This window comes from Ailuropoda melanoleuca, chromosome 6 (assembly GCF_002007445.2).
Source record: "Ailuropoda melanoleuca isolate Jingjing chromosome 6, ASM200744v2, whole genome shotgun sequence".
NCBI lineage: Eukaryota > Metazoa > Chordata > Mammalia > Carnivora > Ursidae > Ailuropoda > Ailuropoda melanoleuca.
In genome coordinates, this window is record NC_048223.1 from 110,271,904 (window position 1) to 110,277,338 (window position 5,435).

The window sequence follows — 5,435 nt, forward strand, 5'->3', positions numbered from 1 at the left end:
AAAAAAAAAAAAAGAGGCAGAAGTGAGAGACCCTAAGAGGAGAAGATTCTCAATGCCTTCAGCAGAGCTCCTGGCTCGCATTACGCCTAAGACAGACCCTTTGCTGTCTTAGTTACGTAAGCCTACCGGTGTTTGTGTCCGCGCAGGCCAGTCTGAGATGCTTCTCTGACACTAGCAATAGGATGAAAGCTCAGGAGGGCAAGGGTATCTGTCTGCCAAGTTAGCGCTGTATCCCCAGTGTGGGCACATAGAGCGTCCTCGGGAGGCCTGAAGAACTTCAGACACATCACCCCACCTCATGGGACGCTGGGAGGATGCAGTGGGGATTGATATGCAAGGCTGGGCCCCCACGCCTGGCACGGTGGGCCTCCACGACCATGGCTCTGAGCCAGAGCTCCTGGGTCCCGCAGGTTCCAGCCCGGCGGACCGTCCTCCCCACTGTCCGCAGGCAGGTGCGGGGGAACTAGGTCAGCAGCAGTGATCGAGGACCAGGAGTGGAAACCACAGTTCTCAAAGCTACAGGGAAGACAGAAAACACTGCAGACCTCGTCCACCCTCCAGGACTCGGTTTGGCAGCGTCCAGTCTGTGGCTCCCCGCCATGTGGCTCCCCGCAACCCAGAGCTGGAACCACTGGGCTGCTGTCATTAAACACCAGGCCACGGCACAGGCTTCCAAAGCCAGTAGTGGGCACTCCCCTCCATGCCCCGTGCCCCCTCCCTCAGCCTGCCGCATGGGCCACTTTTCTAGTCCCCGCTGAATTCTCTGTGCTCCCCCCCTCGAAGGCCTCGTTGCTGACCTGTCCTCTTCCACCTTACTTCCTGGTAAGCACTCCTTCATACTCTGGCCAAGGAGATGTCTTGAAAATCCTGGAAACCCTTTAAAGGCTGCTGACCACCTACCAGGACAGAGTTGCTAGGAGCCCTCCCAGGTCTGTCCCTTGCCCACTCCTCCAGCACTGTCACCTCCAGGGCCAGGTGAGACCCCTAGGACACAATATCAAAGGAGGTGCTCACTGTCGGGCTTGTGCAAGTGCCTCGGATGCCTCCCCTGCCTCTCCCTCGTCCCAGCCCAGACCTAGCCCACGGTCACTCCAGTGGAGTCCTCAGAAGGCCCCAGACTATCGCAGGCTGCCCTGCTTCAGTTCATGGTGATCTCTGGCCTGGAATGCCCCTTCTACCACCTTTGCTGCTTAACTTCTTTTCCTTTAAGATTTCCTTTAAATATCACCTCCTCCAAGAAGCCTCCCTGAATCCTCCTGGTGCAGTTTGGTCACCCTCAGCTCAACACACCCACTACACCCCATTTTCTACCACTCCACTGTAGCCCCTTGAGAGCAGGACCCATGTCTTAATTTGTATTTGTTCCTGCAACCCATAAGTAATGGGCGCCAAGCCCTGGGACAGCGTCTGGGTCTCACTTAAGATGCCCCGGGCTACAAGAAACAAAAAAGCTTACTCAAGATGACTACAGCCACATAGAATTTAGCACCTCACCGGACAGAAGGGTCTTGGTAGGGTGTCCCAGGATTGGTTCATTCAGGGGCGTACCCGAGGACCCAGGCTCTTCAGGCTCCACCATCATCAGAATGTCATTCTCAAGGGGATCTCTTCATGGTGAAACTATGGCTGCCACCCAGTCCCAGACCTCAAATCCTCACACCAAGATACAACAATGCCTAGTAGAGAAAGGGGGCATCTCTTGTGTGTCTCATTTTGAGAACCAAAAAAGACCTTTCCCAGAACCTACCCCCTGATTTTTTCCCACAACTCATTGGCCAAGATGGCATCACATGCCCACACCTACACCAATCTCTGTAAGGAAAATGGGGTGGTCCCAACTGACCAGGCAATCAGGCACCTGGCTGTGTGGCAGAAGCAAGATTACCCATGTCCAAATAGGAAAGGGGGATGGCCGTCGGGGGCAACCGTGTCTACTCCCAGCTGCCATGTAGAAACTATACAATGAAGGCTAGTGATTGGCTTTGGGACTTGGACGGACATGGTGACATAACCCAAAAAGTGATGGGTTGAGTGAACTGATGAACAGACTTCACTCTACCATTGAGAACTTGAGGACAGAAGGTCTTGGACTGGGTCCTACTTCTGATTTTTGTGCTTGGGTGAGACTCTGTCCAGCCAAAGCTTGGGCTTCTCCTGTGACCACATTTTCTGCTTCCTCTCCCCCTGACCCTGTCTACTGCAGAGCTGGGTGGACTGTGGGCTTGAGGGAAAGCCAAGACATGCCCAACAGCCTTCTGAAAATACGTCTGCTCCCCATTCCCAACAGGCACCCCAAAAGTTACCCCTGAATCCTGTTCTCCGTGTCATTTTCAATCTGAGTAATTAAATTCAACAACTCCAGGGCAATTAAAAATTAATTCTGCATCCAACAGGCCCGGAAATGAAATGCAGTGGGAGACACACTTGGCGTTCCTGGCCAGATGTAACTAGAAAATCATCCTTCTGGGGGAAGGAGGGTAACTAAAGCACTGTTGCAGCCACAGAAGTGGGGCTTACATGGTAACAAGCCTCTTCTTGGCCTCTAATTACTTCGGTTTATGAGGCTGTTGCTGACGGTTGCAGGGCACAAGCAACTGGCTTACATGAAGCGTCTCTACTTCTAAATTGGCAAGGGATCATGGGTGCTGCTTCTGTCCAAGCCTCTTGGGTCCCCACTGTCTGTGCAGCGTCCCCACCCCCCGCCGACAGCCGCCGCCATCCCTCCCCTCCTCCTTTGCCATGCCATCTGCAGCAGGCCAAGCCTGGCACCATCCCAGCACCCTCTCACCTGTTGCCCTTGACGCCCCGTCCAGCTGGCTCTGGTCCTCTCCACAACCCTCCCTCTGCTTCCAGCAACTGTCCCCCAGGGGTGGTCTCTGCTGCGGGCCAGCTACCCCGGGGAAGGCTTCAGTGCTCCCCGTNCAGCCCAGACCTAGCCCACGGTCACTCCAGTGGAGTCCTCAGAAGGCCCCAGACTATCGCAGGCTGCCCTGCTTCAGTTCATGGTGATCTCTGGCCTGGAATGCCCCTTCTACCACCTTTGCTGCTTAACTTCTTTTCCTTTAAGATTTCCTTTAAATATCACCTCCTCCAAGAAGCCTCCCTGAATCCTCCTGGTGCAGTTTGGTCACCCTCAGCTCAACACACCCACTACACCCCATTTTCTACCACTCCACTGTAGCCCCTTGAGAGCAGGACCCATGTCTTAATTTGTATTTGTTCCTGCAACCCATAAGTAATGGGCGCCAAGCCCTGGGACAGCGTCTGGGTCTCACTTAAGATGCCCCGGGCTACAAGAAACAAAAAAGCTTACTCAAGATGACTACAGCCACATAGAATTTAGCACCTCACCGGACAGAAGGGTCTTGGTAGGGTGTCCCAGGATTGGTTCATTCAGGGGCGTACCCGAGGACCCAGGCTCTTCAGGCTCCACCATCATCAGAATGTCATTCTCAAGGGGATCTCTTCATGGTGAAACTATGGCTGCCACCCAGTCCCAGACCTCAAATCCTCACACCAAGATACAACAATGCCTAGTAGAGAAAGGGGGCATCTCTTGTGTGTCTCATTTTGAGAACCAAAAAAGACCTTTCCCAGAACCTACCCCCTGATTTTTTCCCACAACTCATTGGCCAAGATGGCATCACATGCCCACACCTACACCAATCTCTGTAAGGAAAATGGGGTGGTCCCAACTGACCAGGCAATCAGGCACCTGGCTGTGTGGCAGAAGCAAGATTACCCATGTCCAAATAGGAAAGGGGGATGGCCGTCGGGGGCAACCGTGTCTACTCCCAGCTGCCATGTAGAAACTATACAATGAAGGCTAGTGATTGGCTTTGGGACTTGGACGGACATGGTGACATAACCCAAAAAGTGATGGGTTGAGTGAACTGATGAACAGACTTCACTCTACCATTGAGAACTTGAGGACAGAAGGTCTTGGACTGGGTCCTACTTCTGATTTTTGTGCTTGGGTGAGACTCTGTCCAGCCAAAGCTTGGGCTTCTCCTGTGACCACATTTTCTGCTTCCTCTCCCCCTGACCCTGTCTACTGCAGAGCTGGGTGGACTGTGGGCTTGAGGGAAAGCCAAGACATGCCCAACAGCCTTCTGAAAATACGTCTGCTCCCCATTCCCAACAGGCACCCCAAAAGTTACCCCTGAATCCTGTTCTCCGTGTCATTTTCAATCTGAGTAATTAAATTCAACAACTCCAGGGCAATTAAAAATTAATTCTGCATCCAACAGGCCCGGAAATGAAATGCAGTGGGAGACACACTTGGCGTTCCTGGCCAGATGTAACTAGAAAATCATCCTTCTGGGGGAAGGAGGGTAACTAAAGCACTGTTGCAGCCACAGAAGTGGGGCTTACATGGTAACAAGCCTCTTCTTGGCCTCTAATTACTTCGGTTTATGAGGCTGTTGCTGACGGTTGCAGGGCACAAGCAACTGGCTTACATGAAGCGTCTCTACTTCTAAATTGGCAAGGGANCGGTGAGACGCCTTACACGGGGTCCTTAGGATCAAGAATCGTCTGCCCAAGCCCACTTGCTCCTCCCGTACCTCCTATCACAGCAGGCCGCCTGGGTGGCTCAGTCGGTTAAGCGTCTGCCTTTGGCTCGAGACATGATCCCAGGGTCCTGGGATCAAGCCACTTGCCGGGCTCAGTGGAGAGTCAGCTTCCCTTTCTCCCTCTGCCCCCACCCCTGCTCCTCCCTGCCCCCTGGCTCTGCTTGCTAGCTCTCTCTCAATCTCTCTCAAATAAATAAATAAAGTCTTCTAAAAAACTAAATATAAATAAAATATGACTGTCAGGACGCCTGGGTGGCTCAGTCCATGAAGCAGCCAACTCTTGATTTTGGCTCAGGTCATGATCTCAGTGTCATGAGATCAAGCAGAGCATTGAACTCTGCGCTGGGTGTGGAGCCTGCTTGAGATTCTCTCTCTCTCTCTCTCTCTCTCTCTCCCTCTGCCCCTCCCCTGCTCATAATCTCTCCCTCTCTAAAAAAAATAAAAATTAAAAAATTTTTTTAAAAAGTCACTGCCACGACAGAAAGAAAACACAGAAGATAATTAATCACCTGATATGTGCCTCTTATTAAGATTCTAGATTAAAAATAGTATTATTGGGGGGTGCCTGGGTGGCTCAGTGGATTCAGTGTCCAACTCTTGATTTTGGCTCAGGTCATGATCTCAGGGTCACGTGTCGGGCTCCATGCTCAGCAGGGAACCTGCTCCTCTTTGTCCCTCTCCCCCTCGGCCCCTCCCCCTCCCCTACTCAGGTGACCTCCCCCCAAAAAATAAATAATTATATCTTAAAAAAAAGAACATTATTGGAACACGGAGAGGATTTAACACAGAATATATATTGGGTAATAGTATTGCATCAGCTTAAATTTACTGAGTGTGATAATAGCTGTGGAGGAGAGCATC